At 41.2% G+C, this 23,937-nt stretch overlaps 1 protein-coding gene across 6 annotated transcripts in view; it reads right to left on the bottom strand.

Moving 5' to 3' along the window:
• Positions 1 to 347: 347 nt before the first annotated feature.
• Positions 348 to 23,937, bottom strand: part of LOC147610310 (protein CYPRO4-like) — a 69,052-nt gene continuing 45,462 nt past the window's right edge. Inside the window, exons 3-4 of one of the 6 annotated variants that reach the window (XR_015264002.1) lie at positions 595 to 645; positions 348 to 555 (exon numbers count right to left, since the gene is read on the bottom strand). The gene's annotated coding sequence lies outside the window, so the exon portion shown is untranslated. Of the gene's footprint in view, positions 646 to 23,937 lie in introns of all 6 variants that reach the window. The other 5 variants (XR_015264004.1, XR_015264003.1, XM_086785987.1 and 2 more) reach the window with 5 other exon arrangements.

The following is a 23,937-nucleotide window of genomic DNA, read 5'->3' as shown; positions in this document are numbered from 1 at the left end:
GCCAATCTGGCCTTCCATAGACGTAATATATGTTCTCTCTCTCTCTCTCTCTCTCTCTCTCTCTCTCTCAAAAAGAAGGCATCCATACGTCCAATGATATCAGTGTGCAGTTGTCTGAGTAGCAATCATGCCAAGATAAAAATGCATCCCATGCAACATCTTGCAAGAATAGTAGGAATGCTATTGAGCACACCTCACCAAGAAAAAGATCACATGATTGACCATTAGACATGCCTATGTAGATAAGCAAGACAATTTGCAAATGACTTAAACAACGGTTGATCCATATTTTTGGATGCAAGTAGCCCTCATACTCGATTTGTCCCCATCAATCTTCAAAGATGATCTTTTATCCAAGGCAATAATGCTTTGCTTCCTTTATAACTTGTAGCAGTAAAATGGGCGTGTTAGTCCAAAAAAGTGTAAGCTACAACTGTAGTCAGTTTGTTGCAATCAAAAAACAATCCCTACTTTAGTGCATCAGGCAAGTCTTGAGGCATATGGACGTGCTGTCCATGAGAGTGGAAAAACTATTATCTCTGCACCAAATAGCAACTATTCAGGCACAAGTCCATGAATCTGTGAGCTTGCTACCTGCCGCTGCTTAATTCTGATCATGTTACCTGCATCCACACTAAATATCACCTCAAAACCAAACCCCGCATTACAAAGAAATTCACATAAAAAAGGATTAAATGGAAGTTCAGCTCCACTCAAAAGAGAGGACCAAATTCAGAAATTTGTTATAATAACACGTGAGGAGAACAACCAACACTTTTCTTTAGCAAAAGGCTCAGATAAATAACACCAATAAAGCCAAGCAAGTGCACCAACTTCCAAGATGCCAGTCAGCAAAGACAAGCGTGCCCTTGGGGTCTTCTCAAAGACTCTATGCATCCACTATTTGCTAGCATGCCTTGACATTACTAGGCCCACCATGTAGAACCTAATCCACAAAGCAGAAAGGATGGAAAATTGCAAGGCTATGGGATGCACCCTCAGCCAAGACAATGTTCCTCACTACGGCCATGGAAGCTCGAGGCAGACTAGCAAAAGGAGTAAAAGCAAGCCACCGATGGCCAACCAACATCAAACAACAAAGCATGAAGCAGAAGCTTTTAAAGTTGCATTATGATCCTAAAAGAGAGCATACTTGCTGTCTTTGCCATGAAAAGGAAAAGCTAAGGAGAAAAGGAGTATCCCTGCAAAACACTACTAAAATGTCACAAAGCAATCCCCTTGAACCCCTGGATGAGAACCGAGCTGTGTGCCGGGAAGTAAAGAGCAGCCACCCATAAACCAAGTTGCACCTCATAAAAATGAGGGTGTATAAGATTCCTTGACATCAAGATATATGATTGGCTTCCTACTTACCTTGTATCCAGCCTCCACCTTGACGGTCAGCTTTGGATCAGGAGTGGGAAGCACGTAGGATCCAAGTGTGGCCATGTAAGATATATGATTGGATTCCCACTTACCTTGTATCCAGCCTCCACCTTGTCGGTCAGCTTTGGAGCAGGTGTGGGAAGCACGTAGGATCCAAGTGTCGGCGCTTGGAATCTAGAAATAGCATTGCCACAGGCTGATGATGGTCATTAAAAGAACATAAGTGCACCAGACAGGGCTGAACTGTCTAAGCTGCAACAAACAGACCATAAGGCCGGTCAACCCTTTAGCTCCAGAAGGGCACATGGCCCATCAGTGTCTATTTTTCTGCACTTGGATCACATATCAAGGGCCTTGTGACATGGCATTCACTGATTGGTGCTGCACATGCCCGACTAGGAGTACTAGTGGGGAGAAATGAAGGGGGCTGGTTTGCAGGCTAGGGCTCAACCAGCTTCTCCTCAGCTACTAATAGAGGCCAGCTGTCCACATGTTGGGCGGCCAAAAAATGCCGAAAGTTGCCTGTTCAAGTTAAGAGCTTACCTTAGCCTTGCCAAAGCACGTATCATTGGGCCTTGCCTTAGAGTTGCAATTGCAACTTCTCAATGTGGTGCGCTAGCTCGCCCATTGCGTTCTCGCTCCATTGTCACACCAAAATGCTCCTTTGCCAATGGGGTGAAGATAGAGCTCTCTATGCCGAGATGGAGGCAAAAAGAGAGAGTCTTTGCGACGGTTATCTCACACAAAAGGCGGGGGAAAAGGAAGAAGCTAATGCAAGAGGGAAACCTACAAACACACCAATCTATCCATCAAGCAAGCAAGATTCAATAGCATACATGTAAGAAAGAATAGAGAACAAGGAGAGTTCACAAGTATTCTATTGCAAGGGAATGATTATATATTGCTTGGTGTCAAAAATGGCTAGTTTTCACACTAGGCCGGCGAAACTTCAAAATGGTTCGACCTCTATTACTAGTCTTAAGCAAGTATGTACACGAAGTCCTTAGGCTTTCTCTATTTGACATTAAGCTCAAGGTTAGGCCGCTTTATATATTCAAGCACCGTCTTACAAAAGATTAGTGTCCGTTCTAGAAGATAAGATAGCAAAGCGTCTTACGGTAGGTTGGGCAGTTGACACCATGTTAAATTGGTTAATATACCCCTCCTTCCTAATGATGATCGTATCCTCGCGTCACCCAAGTCGGTGGTAAAGTTGTTGCCGGGGTGGAAAGGTGTGGATGATCCAAGATACGACGTGAAAAGAACGTGCGAGGTTAAGTCGTATGGTTTGCGGACCAATACGACTGTGACTAACTCTCTTGGTGATGAGTGTCACGATTGTGACTAACTCTCTTAATCTCTCCTTAATCCCTTATTAACTGAAAGGACACCTGTGAAGGGTCACACCCTTACACATGGGTCACTATCAAAGGACATGTCTATTCATAAAAGACACACCCCTAAGTCCAAAGGACATAACCGTTAATTCAAGAGCCACACCCCTTCCCAGGGATGTGTCTCTTCACTTGTACCCTTTCGGCCTCTATTTAAGAAAGGCCCCTGTCTCAATGCAAACAACTCACTCTTTCCTGCAGCATTTGTCTTATGTTTATTAATTAAGTCTTAATCATGTTAATAAAGCTATAAAAGCTTCACAGTGGTATCAGAGCCAAATTTTTTCTCGGGACCCGACGGTTGTGAGTCTCTCGCCCTCCCCGCTACACTCTTAACCTCTCCCAAAGTTACATGGACGCAAAAGAAAGATGGTACATACACATCTACGAGTATGAGGTAACCTAAACCTTCTTTCTCAATTTGCATATAGAAGACAGATGCACAGATGTGTGCGTGGCGTACCCAGTGAGTGTGCAGAGATTTCCTGCTGGTAGCCCTTCGTGTGCCTCTTCATCGGATTGTGCCCTTTCGTGCATGGGTTCGCATCCCTTCACACGAACGGTCATCAAATCAGCCCGGCAGGTCCCCTTCACCTTGGCGGTTCTCCTTCCCCAAGAGACATGGAGATGGCTTGTGCCTTTTCCCTAGCGCTGGCTGTTGGAAACACTTGCGCTGGCTGCCTCTAGCGATGCTGAGTAACTCTTCGCTGGGTTATTACGTAGCCAAATTGCCAACGTAAATTATTAAAAAAAACTAAGCCCAAGCCACTTAAACAAAGTGGCCGGCCAGCCCAAATTTGGCCCTACCGCCCCAAATTTATTAAGTGTGGCACCCTCGGTGAGATAACTTAAAAAAAATTATTTAAAAAATGGCCAACGGCAGCGTGTGGCTTCATCTGCGAATTCTGCCAGCCACTTTCCAGGTTCGCTCTCTCTCCTCCAGCGCTGGCCCATCTGCAAGCACCATCTTGCGCGCGCAATGGCAGACGAAGTTTTCGATGTGCCCGTTCCGTATCTCTCGTATGTAGACGAGGTTCCCAAAGACGAACTGCCAGCGAATCCTCTCCCTTCACAGGAGATTATTGTCATCCCGGATTCACCCATGTCTGAGCCAGAGGTGATCATTATTCCCGATTCCCCGACCCCAGAGCCCGAATCTATTCCAGAGGCAATACCCGTCCCAAAACCTACTCCGGCGCCCGAACCAGTTCTCGCACCACTTCCAGTTCCTACAGCACCAGTTCCAAGTCCTGCACCACAGGCATCACATTTGCCACAGGATTATCTGAGTGCCGGGTAGATGCGGTGAACAATGTTATGATCAAGAGATGGCCTCCATATTGATGGCTATAAGCAAATCCTTGGAGTAGCAAAATGCACAGCAACAAGCTGCATTCCAGCGCTTTCAAGCCATGTTCCATCAACAACCAAAAGCTCGTATCGATGAGCTTCAACATGTTTCTCAACAAAAATTCTCACCCTAAGCATGGTTCTTCAGAGACAACTAGACACAAAGTATCTTCGTGCGAGCAACGCAAGCCTCAGCATGGATATTCTTGGAAATGTTACGGTTCTAAGCAACCAACTTCTTATTGGAATCATCAGCAACAGAAGCAGCAACATGAAGCTTCCAAAGGATCACATCTTGGAAAGAAATCAGCCATATCAAGATGGGCTTACTTAGTGGCACGTGTGTCCGCCGACCCTAGTCGAGTACTCGATCGTGAACGCCACGACGTTGGACAAGTTTCCCCTCGCGAGCAATGCCCTACATTCAAGTCCTTGCAAGCTCTTGGTGGTAGTGTTGAAGACTTACTCATTCTCACGTTGTGCAAGAGGATCCTTGAGAGGTCTAAGAGGCACAAACAACCTCAACCTCCCCCTTCTACATTGGAAGCCTTAATACCTGCTGAGAAAGCTGAAGATTCAGAAGATTCTGGTACATGTGTGACAAATACAATGTCCACAACTCCTTTTCTTGCCGTGACCCAGGCAGCAGCGATAGCCTCGTCACCGCCCGTGCAAAACGGAGTCTTTGTCTTTGACCAGATACCTGACGCCGTGGTGAATGATGATTCTTCTTCAAAAATGAAGACTCCAGTCCTTACCTTCAGTGGTGCAAAAGAAAACCATATGGAAGATATTTCTTCTCAACCTACGACAACACTTGAAGACTTTTGTGTTCCAGAAAAATCAGTGGAATCCCTTTCAGACATCCAACAGGTGGTTGTCGCCTCTCAGCAGGAAAGCCTGGCAACACAATCAGATAATTTACCAATAGTTTCACTTCAAGCAGATAAAGATTCAATCTTTTCTTGGACAAACCTCGAAGTCACAAATGACTTTGACAAAAGCACTAATCGAGTTGCAGATGTGATATTCATACTGTCGACAAAGATGAGACAAATTCCAGATGATGTCAATATTCAGTTTGGCATATGCAAGATTGTCACGGTCAATAATAGTGCCATGACATGGGACTTAACAGTTAGAGCTTTGGATGTAGAAGCACTACAGAAATACATTTCCCTTCTCCCGGAGTTTCTACAACTACCCCTGGGTTTTATTTTAAATGGGAGGGAATGTCACGATTGTGACTAACTCTCTTAATCTCTCCGTAATGAAAGGACACCTATGAAGGGTGTAACGGGAAGCGGACACGTGTATTGGAATCGTATAAATGTGAACAAGATTCTGAGCACTTAACACTTGAGCATTACAACCACAAAGCTAAAAATGACAGTACACCACATAAAGGGGCCGATGATAGGCTGACCCCCCCCCCTTTAGGTTATATTACCAAAAGAGTCTGCAAAGTACAAGATTACGGGTGCCTGGGGATTCACCACCAGCCTGCCTGATTCTTCCAAATACATTATGAATGAATACATTTCAAACAAGAGAATCTGTAGGTACATCCACCCTACACACAGGTACATCCGCCCTGCACAAGAGTATCACAATCCTCACAGGTACTCCGCCCTGCACAAGATGTAAATGGATCTTTAGGCCCTATTTCCACGCAAGAAACTGATCCAAAAACCTGTGTTCTCCTCGAGCAAGTGTCCCCAATGCTTGCCCTAAGCACCTGCTATACCATGAATCCTTGAGACACATCCATGCTCACATATTCCATTGCTGTCCGGCCTGTTTTGTGCAATAACCAGTCCAAAACAGCAACTTTCTGTCGCGAGAAATCCACCTGTAAAGGGTCCTACAGCCCTGTGGAGGTCCCTAGAGCTGTCCTGTACTGTCCAAGTTGACTTTGGACACCTGTAACCAGCCCAAAACTCGCAATAACTAGAAATTGCAGGTCTGAAATTTACCAACCAGCCCTTTAGAAGAGTGTGGGGATTGTTGTCCAAGCTTGTGTGAGTCCGGGAAGCAAGCAACCAGCCCTGTAGCAACTCCCAAAGCTCCAACCAGCTCTCCAATATGTTGAATAATGAGTAGAACAGCCCAAAAGGGCCTCGAGGGAGGCGCCTTTTTCAGGTGCCACCTCAGGGGCCTGGTGGGTACACATGCTGGCTGACATGTGTCCCCATAAGGTGTCCAGGTAGGTGTCCAGCCCATAGTGCTCCATTTGTCCTGTTTCTATAAGTTTAGGTCCAACCAAATGGGAAATGGCCATAAGCTGTCCGGACTTCATTAATTTTGGTCCAACCAAATGCGAACGCATTATAGGTTGTCCAGCCACTTATTAATGAGTGTGGACCTGCAAACCAATAAACCTTAGTAGTAAATGAAGTAAGCTGTAAATTGAGTGTGGACGCACTTACCACCTGCAAAACCCATAAGCCCACAGTTTTAGGCCCAAACAGGAGTGCACACACGTGTCCACAAGGTGCCCGGGCGTCCCCGGTCCCTCGAACTTCACAAGCCAAAATAACAAGCATTGTCCACAGGCAGCAAGACAATGTCACACAAAGTAAAATGAAGTTATGGCATGCATCATTTATGCATTGTGCACATGTAAACTTGGAGAACCACCTATCATCATTCTTGCACTTGAAAATATTCCGCCTCGCATCATAACACACCATGTGTGCATGGCCGGAATCCACACGGGCACCGCCCGAAAGTCCACAAATGTCCTGCCATGTCCTTGGACTCATATGCATCCACTCATATGATCCATACACATGCGCAGGTATAATACATACATGCATCCGCATGTTTCTAGGCCTGACACGCATCCGCATGTCCCTAGAATATAGGGGTTTGTGACATTTCCCCCGGCTTCTAATCAGTTGACCGCAACTGAGAAGCCTCCAGATAGGCCTTCAAAAGATCTGGGTAATCCTCGAAGTAGGCCTCATCCATCCATTTCGCATCCAAAGCTGAATAATTCTTGAACTTCACAAGGTACCTACGAACAAGTTTGCCTCCGGCAAGTTTTCGTTCCTTGTGAAAAACAATCTGTTCAGGTTGAAGAATCTCTTCCAGCTCATCCACCTCGGGTGGGTCTTCCAAAACCGGCTCAAACGGTGTGGGTCCCACATAAGGCCTCAATAGGCTCACATGAAAAGCATTATGCATGTTCCAATGATCTGGGAGTACAAGCCGAAATGCAACATCATTGATCTTCTCCAAGATCTGAAAAGGTCCATAGTACCTGTTGGAAAGTTTAGGGTACTTTTCCTCTTTCCCTGGCCTCTTCCGAAGGCGTGCCTTTTCAAATTTCGGCAAGACCCAATCACCTTGTTTGAATTGTACATCCCTTCTATGCTTATCAGCTGCCTTTTTATTCTTGGTTTGAGACCTCTCTATGGCTGTCCGTACCTGTGCAAATGCAGTATCCAAGTCTCTGACATACTCATCTGCTGCAAAAATCTCATCCTTTGTACGAAGGATGGGTGGTAGTACCACCTTGCCATAGATAATCTCAAAGGGCGCCTTGCCCGTAGAAGTATGTACCGTATTGTTGTAGGCAAACTCCACAAGTGGTAAATACTTCTCCCAATCCGATTTGCGGTCGGATACATAAGATTTCAGCAAGTCGAGGACGGCTGAATTTGCTATTTCACTTTGCCCGTCTGTCTGTGGATGGTAAGCTGATGAGAAGTTCAGCTTTGTACCCATATTGTCAAACAATGCGCACCAAAATAAGCTTGTGGTTCTAGGATCTCTATCCCCCACAATAGATTTAGGCATGCCATGGTGTTTGAATATCTGTGCCAAAAACATCCTAGCCATATGATCTGGCTTTATTGTCTTGCGCACGGGAATGAAATGTGCCTGCTTGCTAAACCTGTCAATGATGGTCCAAATAGCATCATTTCCCTGTGGCGTCCTTGGCAAATCCATAGCAATGCTTTCCCATGGTTCATTTGGTATAGGCAAAGGTTGAAGCAATCCAGGTGCTTTATGTCGGTCAAACTTGACCTTTTGACATACCATATGCTTCAATATCCTTGCGAATATCTGGCCAAAAGAAATACCTCTCCAAAGCTTGTGCTGTGGCCAAAATGCCTCTATGACCTGCATATGGAGAAGCATGGCACTCATCCATAACCTTATGGCGAAGGTTCTTCACCACACACATACGATTTTGCATCATGATTCATGAGATATCCATCTCTTATGACATAAGATGGGACAGCAATACCCTCTTGCAAATCAGCCCATACATGTGCAAAATCCTCATCCAGCTGATAAGTATTACGCATATCCGATAAGTCCTCATGGCATGCAACTGTAATAGCATGAACCTCCAATCTTCATTAAGGGAGTAACCTTGAGAAGGACTTTCCAAAACTTTGCTATGTATGAAGTAACGGACTCTCCCTCATCTTGGGACAGCCAATCCCACTCCTTGCGTACATCCTTTGCAAAGTTTGGTGGTAAGAATTGATCATAAAACTGAATTTTGAAAGAAGACCAAGTTGGGGCAGCACTTCCATCAAGTATTTTTGCAAGCCACCAATCACTTGCCGTATCCTTGAGATGCATTCCCACATGCCTGAGCATAGACTTTTCCGAAAAGTCTTCATTGCAAAAAGCTATCTCAAACTGTCTAATGAAAGCAAGTGCTTTGGTAGAGTCCATCCGTCTCCCTGAAAGTTTTCAAACTTTACATCCTTGTCATCGGACTTGAACTCTCGAGGCTTCTTCCTTCTATGTGCATCCCTATGTACATCTTGTTCATCTCCATGGTGATGATGCCACGATGAAGATTCACGATCCCTCTTCGTTCTCTCTTGAGCCACACTCTCCGAATGAGTGGAAAGCTCAACACGAGAACGGATATGTCTTCTTGGAGCAAAGCGGGAATGAGTAGAGGATCCCTCATCCTTACTCTTCTCTTGACCTGCATCAAGCCTAGCACCAGGGTCCTTTCAGCATTTGGCACTTGCTGTGCTCTTCCTGCTTGTTGTGCATCATGTGCACCACCACGGGCAGCCATGAGGGGTGGCTTCTTGAAAGCCAATCTACCATCTGCTTCGGTGTATACATCACCCTTAACCATTAGGTATGCAAGTGCAAGCTCTCGGGGTTTCTCAACATCCATTTCCTTTGCAATTGCTTCAAAAGTGACTTCATGGACCGAAGCCTTTGCCTTCGCAGCCAACACCCTTTGTACATCCGGGTCATTTTTCAACAACCTGAGCTCTTCGGTTTCAGCCCTATAGCGTCGCACTTGACGCCTCAAAGATTCCAAATCACAATGCATAGTGTCATGAGTACCTGCATCTCCATAGACATCATTGCCTGCAGCATCTCTTGCATCCCTTCTACCATGAAATTCACGGTCCTGTGTGTTCTCCACACTGTCAGAAATGTGGCTGTCCATGACACTCAAATCAGGTCACCAGTTATGATTCCAAGCCTTAGACCGTTTTCCAATGAGGAGAAAAAAACTGAGCTCTGATACCAATGTAACGGGAAGCGGACACGTGTATTGGAATCGTATAAATGTGAACAAGATTTTAAGCACTTAACACTTGAGCATTACAACCACAAAGCTGAAAATGACAATACACCACATAAAGGGGCCGATGATAGGCTCACCCCTCCCCTTTAGGTTATATTACCAAAAGAGTCTGCAAAGTACAAGATTACGGGTGCCTGGGGATTCACCACCAGCCTGCACCTGATTCTTCCAAATACATTATGAATGAATACATTTCAAACAAGAGAATCTGTAGGTACATCCACCCTACACACAGGTACATCCGCCCTGCACAAGCCTTTTCACAGGTACATCCGCCCTGCACAAGAGTATCACAATCCTCACAGGTACTCCGCCCTGCACAAGATGTAAATGGATCTTTAGGCCCTGTTTCCACGCGAGAAACTGATCCAAAAACCTGTGTTCTCCTCGAGCAAGTGTCCCCAATGCTTGCCCTAAGCACCTGCTATACCATGAATCCTTGAGACACATCCATGCTCACATATTCCATTGCTGTCCGACCTGTTTTGTGCAATAACCAGTCCAAAACAGCAACTTTCTGTCGCGAGAAATCCACCTGTAAAGGGTCCTACAGCCCTGTGGAGGTCCCTAGAGCTGTCCTGTACTGTCCAAGTTGACTTTGGACACCTGTAACCAGCCCAAAACTCGCAATAACGAGAAATTGCAGGTCTGAAATTTACCAACCAGCCCTTTAGAAGAGTGTGGGGATTGTTGTCCAAGCTTGTGTGAGTCCGGGAAGCAAGCAACCAGCCCTGTAGCAACTCCCAAAGCTCCAACCAGCTCTCCAATATGTTGAATAATGAGTAGAACAGCCCAAAAGGGCCTCTTGAGGGAGGCGCCTTTTTCAGGTGCCACCTCAAGGGCCTGGTGGGTACACATGCTGGCTGACATGTGTCCCCATAAGGTGTCCAGGTAGGTGTCCAGCCCATAGTGCTCCATTTGTCCTGTTTCTATAAGTTTAGGTCCAACCAAATGGGAAATGGCCATAAGCTGTCCGGACTTCATTAATTTTGGTCCAACCAAATGCGAACGCATTATAGGTTGTCCAGCCACTTATTAATGAGTGTGGACCTGCAAACCAATAAACCTTAGTAGTAAATGAAGTAAGCTGTAAATTGAGTGTGGACGCACTTACCACCTGCAAAACCCATAAGCCCACAGTTTTAGGCCCAAACAGGAGTGCACACACGTGTCCACAAGGTGCCCGGGCGTCCCCGGTCCCTCGGACTTCACAAGCCAAAATAACAAGCATTGTCCAGGCAGCAAGACAATGTCACACAAAGTAAAATAAAGTTATGGCATGCATCATTTATGCATTGTGCACATGTAAACTTGGAGAACCACCTATCATCATTCTTGCACTTGAAAATATTCCGCCTCCCATCATAACACACCATGTGTGCATGGCCGGAATCCACACGGGCACCGCCCGAAAGTCCACAAATGTCCTGCCATGTCCTTGGACTCATATGCATCCACTCATATGATCCATACACATGCCCAGGTATAATACATACATGCATCCGCATGTTTGTAGGCCTGACACGCATCCGCATGTCCCTAGAATATAGGGGTTTGTGAGAAAGGGTCACACCCTTACACATGGGTCTCTATCAAAGGACATGTCTATTCATTAAAAGACACACTCCTAAGTCCAAAGGACATAACCGTTAATTCAAGAGCCACACCCCTTCCCAGGGATGTGTCTCTTCACTTGTACCCTTTCAACCTCTATTTAAGAAAGGCCCCTGTCTCTGTAAGATCCCCCTGTTCCCACCGAGCAACGGATTCGGGTACTAGCAACGGAAGTAGCACTTCTCGCGCGGGACAGGGGTCCCACACTTGGGGCCTCACCCACGGATATCCGGATAAGAGACTAATCCGTCGGTTGTTCAAAAACCAAACCCGGAAAAACTTCCTTTACCGGAAAGCATGGGCGATTCCACCAGGATAACTTTTTACTCTAACGTAGTCAAGATCATTTCTGATCGAGCTGATCCAATTGCATCTATAAGATACTTGGTCAGATCAAGAAAGAAACTTGCACTTGGATCATTGGGATCAACGCTTTTTTCCCCATTCAAGAGGCACAGCCGTTGATTCCTATCCATAGAACAATTACTGTCTTGGATTTACTTTATCTATCGTAATAACAGAATTTTTGAGTCTCGATTTACGGATCCATCAGTCCAGCCTAACCCCATCCGATCCCATGGGTTAGCCAACCGCCCAACCACTGTAGTGATGGGATCCAATTAAGAATTTGGTTAGGTTTTGTCACGGGTACCAAGGAAAAGAGTTCCAAGGCCGCCTAGCCAGAAGTTCATGCAAAAATAAAACTAGTCACACCACTTACACACCCAATATGAAATTGCCTTTTCACACAGATTCAACCAGTTTTAAAACAATCCTTTAATAAAACCATAGTATCACTGATCACCATCTTCCAATTTATCTGGTTGATTCCTAATTTTCCCGTCATTCCTTCATCAGAGTATCTATGGCATCATTGGCAACTAAGACGCTCACCACCTGTCCACTCAGGGGCCGTTTCCTAGTTCCTAGCCCATAATACTCGGTAATATAATCACTTATCAAGATGGACTCTCGTTGAAGATCAGCAAGATCAACCAACAGATCCATATAAAGAGCCATGGACTCATTCGTTGAGGACCAGCAAGGTCAATCAACCAGATCCATGCTCGGTTTTAGAAAACAACTCTTACTCCTTGTTCCAATATCTTCCTCGACGCACGCGTGGGTATCCTAGGCGACCCAGAGCCCGATCACCGTATGGTCAGCACCCTCTAGGATCCTTCGCAGGTGACCTAGCGCTTCACTCATAGGCCGCTTCCTTGGCCCCTCATCCACCGTACCGGAAGCTCACCATTTTAATCGCACCGAGGCTGGTCAAGACCTCGGCCGACCTTGCTACGCGAGACGTCCTCCATTGACTCTCCGTCAGCAGTTGCAACTTTATCAGTTAGGTCTCCACGACCTTAATCACAAGACGGTCAAAATGCTTTCCCAGCATTCTTGACATATAACAGTCATTTACAAACAGCATTTACAAACAGATTACAAATACAGTTTCTATATTAACTCTCATTTTTCCACATTATCCCTCATCAATCCACATTACTTATTCCACATTCCATTTATATGTGTACTCATCCCATCACATCATTTTCCATCTCATCACTTCAGATTCCTTCACATCACATATCATATATTCACATCCATACATATATCCACATCCACATCCACATGCTCCACATCTATACATCTACATCTACATGCATACATCCACATCTCCATGCATACATCCACCTCCACATTCACATTCACATCCATACATCTACATCTACATGCATACATCCACATCTCCATGCATATATCCACATCCACCTTCACACTCACATCCATACATCTACATCTACATGCAAACATCCACATCTCCCTACATAATAAAATTCTTTTAATTAATCTAGGATGATAGTTCCTAGAATATGGTAGGAAATCCTCTTTTCATGCTTTGAATGAAATTATTTTATGTGTATATTCTTATAAAGTTTTGCAATAGCTCCGCTACTATAACTAATAAACCTCAATTATTTTAAAAGATAGGTTATCTTTAAGGGAATGATTAGAATGATCCCTAATTGGATCATTGACCCTTATTGGATTAAATAAAAAATAATCATAAAATAAAAGCATAGATAAAAAAAACTATTAATTTATTCTCGAGCATAGATTAATCTTGGATTAAGAAAAAGCTTTATGAAAAGCTTCATTTGGATTGAGAATGGGTCATGAGTATGACCTTTTCTTCAGTGAGAGAGAAAAAACCATTAGAATTAAACATAAATGAAAATTTATGTAATTCTTTACTATGATTAATTAATTAACTTCAATAGCATTTCAAAAACCATACCAATTAAGCTTCTCAAGCTTGAGAGAGATTGAGAAGAGAGAATCATTGAGAAATTATAGAAAAGATCAAAATTCACTATACTTACCTTATAATTTGCTTGATTCTTTATTCACGGTAGAGGCCCCCAACCAATCAATTGGTTTAGTATGTTGATGGAGCCACCAATGGGGATTTAAGAAAGAGAGAAGTGTCAAAAACTAGTGAATTATTAAAGAATTCACAGTTCTTGGCTTAGGTGGAGTAGAGTAACAATGCATAAGACACTATATTATTTTCAACAAGGGAAGGCTTCTATTTATAGGAAAAATTGAGCTCCTAACCAAACAAACTGATTCTAAAATTTTCCAAGTCAGTTTGGTTGAATTTGGATTTGATTTGGACCTAGTTTGGTTACTTTTTGATTCGGTTTGGTTCCATTTTGATTTGGTTTGGTTCAAGAGAGATAAGAGATAAAAATATCACATTATTTTTGAGTTTAAAACTCATTCAAGCATGTGAAATATGCACCTCCTTTAAAGAACTCCCCTTCCTTACATATGTGTCAAAATGAAATGATTATACCCAAAATATCTCATATTTTTAATATTGCTCATAGTTTTTTACTAATAAACCTTCTACATTTTCAACTCTTCATCTTATGTGAGCATTTACTCATTTTTGGATACCCAAATTATCTCATATTTGTAATATTGATCATAGTTTTTTACTAATAAACCTTGTACATTTTCAACTCTTCATCTTATGTGAGCATTTACTCATTTTTGGATACCCAAATTATCTCATATTTTTAATATTGCTCATAGTTTTTTACTAATAAACCTTGTACATTTTCAACTCTTCATCTTATGTGAGCATTTACTCATTTTTTGGTATCTTCTTTTACAAATTGAATTTATCTCCTCCCTATACATGGATTGATGCTATTGGTCCATAGGAACCTTAATTGGACCATAATCCAAAAAATTTTGAAAATCTAGACCCTTAGACTAAGGTCCTTTTTACCCATTTCCATTAAAATTCCAATTGCACATTAGAAAATTCTTTTTGAATTTCTGTTTCAGAGAAACTTATTTTAATAAGATGAGATAATTTTCTATCCAAAAATATTAAAAATCTGAATATTCTCTCTCTAGAATAATTTTCTCTCTCTAGGCTAAAACAGTTAGAAACAAGGTCTTTATATTTATGAAGAGGGATTGATTACAGGAGAAGATACTAGACATCAAAAAAGGGGTTGGGGGAGGAATCTTACATTCTACCCCACTTAAAAAATGCGAGATGTCCTCATCTCGCAGACTGGGATAATTTCGCAAGATGCACGAATATGAGACTTAGAGAAAAAATTTAATCAAGATTAACCACCAAGAAAAGTCTTAAAGAGAGCAAGATTCAAAATAAGAACAAGATTTAAACTTTATTCATTCTCGGAACTTATACAGTAAAGATAGAACAACTCTTTACACTTCCATAAGCCCCTCCATCATATGGTCACAAAAGCAGCACTCACAAGCTGCACAAGTATAGGGTAACTCGTCTATGGGAATGATTCTGCTGGCTATTGCCGCACCTATCTCAGTGGTATGAGGTGATCTAACAAAAGGACCTCTGAGAGGCAAGCCAAAAATGGGGTAAAGGCATATTTTCTCATGAGGAAGAAAACACGCCAGTAAGAAGACCCGCTCAGAAAACCCAAGATGCCTTGATCTCATGACGTAGTAGTATCGGGGACCCAAACCCAAAGCTTCAATAACCATGGCCAAGCGGACATTGTTACGAAAGTGTTGCTGATCCCAGGGTGTTATCCTAGTTATGTTTTCATAGATCCGCTATTTGGTCTGCGCTATAGAAGTTCCCAAGTCAGGGAAAAGAAAGCGCTTATACTGTTCTATAAAATCTTTCTTCACAGACTCTCTTGCGTCTTGAAGGTGAGAAATCATCATGGATAAAACTAATTCCTGTTGCCAAGCCATGAAGGAGATTAAGAAGAAGGGAGATCGATGGAAGTAAGATTACTGTGAGCGACAGTTAAAAGTTACGACTTATATAAAGGAAGGAGCTAGCGTAACTTAGAAGCCAACGGTATCTTGCCACTGAAGTTTTACCGTCTTTCCTTGATTTGGGTTTGGCACATATTTCTATGAAATACATTAAGAACTTTGAGATGAGGAGGTAAAAGAAGCTTGTAGGTTAAGTCACCTACTTTCATTGAATTCAGATATAAGGCCCACAATATCTGGGGGATAACTTCTTATACTCCCCAAGAGATAAAGAACTTCTTTTGGGTCGTACTCGAATGAAAACCAAAACCTTGGTATCCAAAACACCGATTTTTACTTCTGAATTCATTGTTCTGAATCCTTAAAACAAGCGTGACTCCTGAGAAGTATTCTAGGAAAAGGGTCTTCCTTTTTTAAACAGAAACTTTCTTTTATTTTAGAGAGGGAATAATTATAAGATCAGAAAGGGAGATTCTTACTCCTGTATACCTCGAAGGCTGGGGAGGAATCTTACATTCTACCCCACTTAAAAAAGTGCGAGATGTCCTCATCTCGCAAGGTAGAGGACAGCTCTTTTTCTTAAGATCCAAATTTATTCTGGGGTTCCTTATATTCTGGTCAACCCAACAGAACACTGGGATAAATATCCCTTATATAGAACTCATCATTAAATAACAATTCATTCAGATCATATCATTCATATCTTTAACATGATAATGGTCCATTAGACCGAAAGTTTCCTTCGGAACATTTCTCCACAGAAATTTCAGTTAAGCAAGTTCTCAATTTGACATCCCTTAACTTGATCTACCGGTCAAGTATTAACAGTAGCAATCTGACAGCACAACCCACTAATCTCATAGTGATTTGCTGAATTCATTATCATCATTCTAGTTATGAATATCATCACAGGGACTCGTCCCATTCCTCATCATTGTGGATTCATTATATTTCAACTAAATTTCAAAAATCATCATTTTTCAATCAGAATTTTCAATCAGAATCCAAATCAATTCATCAATTCTCAAACAGAATTAAAAATCATATCAACCACATTCGAAATCATCATCTGGATAGCATTAACGCTTATAATTTCAAGTCTTAGATTTACTCGTATATACTGTCAGTAAAGAGCTGCAGTTATACTCTCGGTATATACGGGTAGTCACGACCCTTGGAGTTATAAGGTAAATACCATCATGTCTAGGCCTCAAGCAAGTCAGGGATTCTATATAATTGCGGTATTTCCATCTGAAGACCCAATTACGAAATTACGAATTTCAGTTTGAATATCAAATTGTAGAAATTATATCACACAATTACAACCTTTTTGTGTTTCTTGATAAATTTTTGACATATTTGGTTTCTCAGTTGATCTTTATTAGCCAAATGCTCTGATACCAACTGTAAGATTCCCCTGTTCCCACCGAGCAACGGATTCGGGTACTAGCAGCGGAAGTAGCACTTCTCGCGCGGGACAGGGGTCCCACACTCGGGGCCTCACCCACGGATATCCTGATAAGAGACTAATCCATCGGTTGTTCCAAAACCGAACCCGGAAAAACTTCCTTTACCGGAAAGCATGGGCAATTCCACCAGGATAACTTTTTACTCTAACGTAGTCAAGATCATTTCTGATCGAGCTGATCCAATTGCATCTATAAGATACTTGGTCAGATCAAGGAAGAAACTTGCACTTGGATCATTGGGATCAACGCTCTTTTTCCCATTCAAGAGGCACAGCCGTTGATTCCTATCCATAGAACAATTACTGTCCTGGATTTACTTTATCTATCGTAATAACAGAATTTTTGAGTCTCGATTTACAGATCCATCAGTCCAGCCTAACCCCATCCGATCCCATGGGTTAGCCAACCGCCCAACCACTGTAGTGATGGGATCCAATTAAGAATTAGGTTAGGTTTTGTCCCGGGTACCAAGGAAAAGAGTTCCAAGGCCCCCTAGCCAGAAGTTCATGCAAAAATAAAACTAGTCACACCACTTACACACCCAATATGTAAGATTCCTCCCCCAACCCCTTTTTGATGTCTAGTATCTTACCCTGTAATCAATCCCTCTTCAGAAATATAAAGACCTTGCTTCTAACTGTTTTAGCCTAGAGAGAGAAAATTATTCTAGAGAGAGAATATTCAGATTATGAATATTTTTGGATAGAAAAATAACTCATCTTATTAAAATAAGTTTCCCTGAAACAGAAATTCAAAAAGAATTTTCCAATGTGCAATTGAAATTAATTGAAAATAGGTATAAAGAACCTTAGTCTAAGGGTCTAGATTTTCAGAAATTTTTGGATTATGGTCCAATTAAGGTCTTTATGGGCCAATAGCATCAATCCATGTGTAGGGAGGAGATAAATCCAAATTGTAAAAGAAGATACCCAAAAATGAGTAAATGCTCACATAAGATGAAGAGTTGAAAATGTACAAGGTTTATTAGTAAAAAACTATGAGCAATAAAATTTTGACACATATGTAAGGAAGGAGAGTTCTTTAAAGAAGGTGCATATTTCACATAAGATGAAGAGTTGAAAATGTACAAGGTTTATTAGCAACAGGAATTAGTTTTATCCCTGATGATTTCTCACCTTCAAGACGCAAGAGAGTCTGTGAAGAAAGACTTTATAGAACAGTATGAGCGCTCACTTTTTCCTCACCTAGAAACTTCTGTAGCTCAGACCAAATGGAGGACCTATCAAAACATAACCAGCGTAACACCCTGGGGTCAGCAGCACTTTCGTAACAATGTCCGCTTGGCCATGGTTATTGAAGCTTTGGGTTTGGGTCCCCGATACTACTACGTCATGAGATCAAGGCATCTTGGGTTTTCTGAGCGGGTCTTCTTACTGGCGTGTTTTCTTCCTCATGAGAAGATATGCCTTTATCCCATTTTTGGCTTGCCTCTCAGAGGTCCTTTTGTTAGATCACCTCATACCACTGAGATAGGTGTGGCAATAACCAGCAGAATCATTCCCATAGATGAGTTACCCTATACTTGTGCAGCTTGTGAGTGCTGCTTTTGTGACCATATGATGGGCGGGCTTATGGAAGTGTAAAGAGTTGTTCTATCTTTACTGTATAAGTTCCGAGAATGAATAAAGTTTAAAGCTTGTTCTTATTTTGAATCTTGCTCTCTTTAAGACTTTTCTTGGTGGTTAATCTTGATTAAAATTTTTCTCTAAGTCTCATATTCGTGCATCTTGCGAAATTATCCCAGTTTGCGAGATGAGGACATCTCGCATTTTTTAAGTGGGATAGAATGTAAGATTCCTCCCCCAACCCCTTTTTGATGTCTAGTATCTTCCCCTGTAATCAATCCCTCTTCAGAAATATAAAGACCTTGCTTCTAACTGTTTTAGCCTAGAGAGAGAAAATTATTCTAGAGAGAGAATATTCAGATTATGAATATTTTTGGATAGAAAAATAACTCATCTTATTAAAATAAGTTCCCCTGAAACAGAAATTTAAAAAGAATTTTCCAATGTGCAATTGGAATTAATTGGAAATAGGTATAAAGAACCTTAGTCTAAGGGTCTAGATTTTCAGAAATTTTTGGATTATGGTCCAATTAAGGTTTCTATGGGCCAATAACATCAATCCATGTGTAGGGAGGAGATAAATCCAAATTGTAAAAGAAGATACCTAAAAATGAGTAAATGCTCACATAAGATGAAGAGTTGAAAATGTACAAGGTTTATTAGTAAAAAACTATGAGCAATAAAATTTTGACACATATGTAAGGAAGGAGAGTTCTTTAAAGAAGGTGCATATTTCACATAAGATGAAGAGTTGAAAATGTACAAGGTTTATTAGTAAAAAACTATGAGCAATAAAATTTTGACACATATGTAAGGAAGGGGAGTTCTTTAAAGAAGGTGCATATTTCACATAAGATGAGTTGAAAATGTACAAGGTTTATTAGTAAAAAACTATGAGCAATAAAATTTTGACACATATGTAAGGAAGGGGAGTTCTTTAAAGAAGGTGCATATTTCACATAAGATGAAGAGTTGAAAATGTACAAGATTTATTAGTAAAAAACCTATGAGCAATAGAATTTTGACACATATGTAAGGAAGGGGAGTTCTTTAAAGGAGGTGCATATTTCACATGCTTGAATGAGTTTTAAACTCAAAAATAATGTGATATTTTTATCTCTCATATCTCTTGAACCAAACCAAATCAAAATGGAACCAAACCGAAATCAAAAAATAACCAAACTAGGTCCAAATCTAGTCCAAATTCAACCAAACTGACTTGAAAAATTCTAGAATCAGTTTGTTTGGTTAGGAGCTCAATTTTTCCTATAAATAGAAGCCTTCCCTTGTTGAAAAAGATATAGTGTCTTATGCATTGTTACTCTACTCTACCTAAGCCAAGAACTGTGAATTCTTTAATAATTCACTAGTTTTTGGTACTTCTCTCTTTCTTCAATCCCCATTGGTGGCTCCATCAACATACTAAACCAATTGATTGGTTGGGGACCTCTACCGTGATCAAAGAATCAAGCAAATTATAAGATAAGTATAGTGAATTTTGATCTTTTCTATAATTTCTCAATGATTCTCTCTTCTCAACCCCTCTCAAGCTTGAGAAGCTTAATTGATATGGTTTTTGAAATGTTATTGAAGTTAATTAATTAATGATAGTAAAGAATTACATAAAATTCTATTTATATTTAATTCTAATGGTCTTTCTCTCTCTGACTTAAGAAATGGTCATACTCATGACCCTTTTCAATCCAAATGAAGCTTTTCATAAGGCTTTTCCTTAATCCAAGATTAAGCTATGCTTCAGGCCAAATTAATGGCTTTTTCTATGCTGTTAGTTTATGTATATCGATGATTCAATCCATTATGGATTGATGATCCAATTAGAGACCATTCTAATTATTTCCTTAATGATAAGCCTTATCCCTTAGAAAAAATTGAGATTTATCAGTCATAGTAGCGGAGCTATGGTAAAATTTTTATAGAAATTACGCATAAAATAATTTCATTCAAAGCATAAAAAGAGGACTTCCTACCATATTCTAGGAACTATCATCCTAGATTAATTAAAAGAATTTTATTATGCATGGAGATGTGGATGTTTGCATGTAGATGTAGATGTATGGATGTGAGTGTGAATGTGGAGGTGGATGTATGCATGGAGATGTGGATGTATGCATGTAGAAGTAGATGTATAGATGAGGATGTAAATGGAGATGTGGATGGATGCATGTAGATGTAGATGTATAGATGTAGATGTGGATGTGGAGGTGGATGGATGCATGTAGATGTAGATGTACAGATGTAGATGTGAATGGAGATGTGGATGTCTGCATGTAGATGTAGATGTATAGATGTAGATATGAATGTGGAGGTGGATGTATGTATGTAGATGTGGATGTGGATGTAGATGTGGAGGAGGATGTATGCATGTAGATGTAGATGTATAGATGTGAGTGTGAATGTGGAGGTAGATGTATGCATGGGGATGTGGATGTATGCATGTAGAGATAGATGTATAGATGAGGATGTAAATGGAGATGTGGATGGATGCATGTAGATGTAGATGTATAGATGTAGATGTGATTGGAGATGTAGATGTATGCATGTAGATGTAGATGTATGCATGGAGATGTAGATGTATAGATGGGGATGTGAATGGAGATGTGGATGTATGCATGTAGATCTATAGATGTGGAGGTAAATGTGGATGTGGATGTATGCATGGAGTTGTGGATGTATGCATGTAGATATGAATGTATGCATGTAGATGTGGATGTATGGATGTGAATGTGGATATGGAATGTGGAATAAGTAAGGTGGGTTGATGAGGGATAATGTGAAAAAATGAGAGTTAATATAGAAACTGTATTTGTAAACTGTTTGTAAATGCTGTTTGTAAATGATTGTTTTATGTCAAGAATGCTGGGGGGAGCATTTTGGCCGTCTTGTGATTAAGGTCGTGAGATGATAAAGTTGCAACTGCTGACGGAGAGTCAATGAAGGACGTCTCGCGTAGCAAGGTCGGCCGAGGTCTTGACCAGCCTCGATGCGATTAAAATGGTGAGCTTCCGGTACGGTGGATGAGGGGCCAAGGAAATGGCCTATGAGTGAAGCGCTAGGTCACCTGCGAAGGATCCTCTAGAGGGTGCTGACCATACGGTGCTCGGGCTCTGGGTCGCCTAGGATACCCACGCGTGCGTCGAGGAAGATATTGGAACAAGAGTAGGAGTTGTTTTCTAAAATCGGGCATGGATCTGGTTGATTGACCTTGCTGGTCTTTAATGGATGAGTCCATGGCTCTTTATATGGATCTGTTGGTTGATCTTGCTGATCTTCAACGAGAGTCCATCTTGATAAGAGATTATATTGCCGAGTATTATGGGCTAGGGATTAGGAAACGGCCCCTGTGTGGACAGGTGGTGAGCGTCCTAGTTGCCAATGATGCCATAGATACTCTGATGAAGGAATGATGGGAAAATTAAGAATCAACTGGATAAATTGGAAGATTGTGATCAGTGATACTATGGTTTTATTAAAGGATTGTTTTAAACTGGTTGAATCTGTGAAAAGGCAATTTCATATTGGGTGTGTGAGTGGTGTGACTAGTTTTATTTTTGCATGAACATCCGGCTAGGGAGCCTTGGAACTCTTTTCCTTGGTACCCGGGACAAAACCTAACCAAATTCTTAATTGGATCCCATCACTACAGTGGTTGGGCGGTTGGCTAACCCATGGGACTGGATGGGGTTAGGCTGGACTGATGGATCCGTAAATCGAGACTCAAACTTTTGTTTTTACGATAGGTAAAATAAATCTCGGACAGTAACTGTTCTATGGATAGGAATCAACGGCTGTGCCTCTTGAATGGGGAAAAAAGCGTTGATCCCAATGATCCAAGTGCAAGTTTCTCCCTTGATCTGACCAAGTATCTTATAGATGTAATTGGATCAGCTCGATCAGAAATGATCTTGACTATGCTAGAGTAAAAAGTTATCCTAGTGGAATCGCCCGTGCTTTCCGGTAAAGGAAGTTTTTCCGGGTTCGGTTTTAGAACAACGGACGGATTAGTCTCTTATCCGGATATCCGTGGGTGAGGCCCCGAATGTGGGACCCCTGTCACGTGCGAGAAGTGCTACTTCCGCTGCTAGTATCCCGAATCTGTTGCTCGGTGGGAACAGGGATCTTACAGTTGGTATCAGCGCATTTGGTTAATAAAGATCAACTGAGAAACCAAATATGTCAAAAATTTATCAAGAAACACAAAAAGGTTATAATTGTGTTAGATAATTTATACAATTTGATATTCAAACTGAAATTCGTAATTTAGTAATTGGGTCTTCAGATGGAAGTGCCGCAATTATATAGAATCCCTGACTTGCTTGAGGCCTAGACATGATAGTATTTACCTTATAATTCCAAGGGCCGTGACTACCCGTATATACCGAGAGTATACTACAGCTCTTTACTGACAGTATATACAAGTAAATCTAAGACTTGAAATTATAAGCGTTAATGCTATCCAAATGATGATTTCGAATGTGATTGATATGATTTTTAATTCTGTTTGAGAATGGATGAATTGATTTGGATTCTGATTGAAAATGCTGATTGAAAAATATTGATTTTTAAAAATTAGTTGAAATATAATGAAACCACAATGAGGGGGAATGGGACGAGTCCTACTCATGACCCTTTTCAATCCAAATGAAGCTTTTCATAAGGCTTTTCCTTAATCCAAGATTAAGCTATGCTTCAGGCCAAATTAATGGCTTTTTTCTATGCTTTTAGTTTATGTATATCGCTGATTCAATCCATTATGGATTGATGATTCAATTAGAGACCATTCTAATTATTTTCTTAATGATAAGCCTTATCTCTTAGAAAAAATTGAGATTTATCAGTCATAGTAGCGGAGCTATGGCAAAATTTTTATAGAAATTACGCATAAAATAATTTCATTCTAAGCATAAAAAGAGGACTTGCTACCATATTCTAGGAACTATCATCCTAGATTAATTAAAAGAATTTTATTATGCATGGAGATGTGGATGTTTGCATGTAGATGTAGATGTATGGATGTGAGTGTGAATGTGGAGGTGGATGTATGCATGGAGATGTGGATGTATGCATGTAGAAGTAGATGTATAGATGAGGATGTAAATGGAGATGTGGATGGATGCATGTAGATGTAGATGTATAGATGTAGATGTGGATGTGGAGGTGGATGGATGCATGTAGATGTAGATGTACAGATGTAGATGTGAATGGAGATGTGGATGTATGCATGTAGATGTAGATGTATA

This window comes from Cibotium barometz, chromosome 49 (genome assembly GCF_041138505.1).
Source record: "Cibotium barometz isolate CiBa-2024 chromosome 49, ASM4113850v1, whole genome shotgun sequence".
Taxonomy (NCBI): domain Eukaryota; kingdom Viridiplantae; phylum Streptophyta; class Polypodiopsida; order Cyatheales; family Cibotiaceae; genus Cibotium; species Cibotium barometz.
Note: the sequence above shows the minus strand (reverse complement) of the source record. Positions and strands in the feature narration are given on the sequence as shown.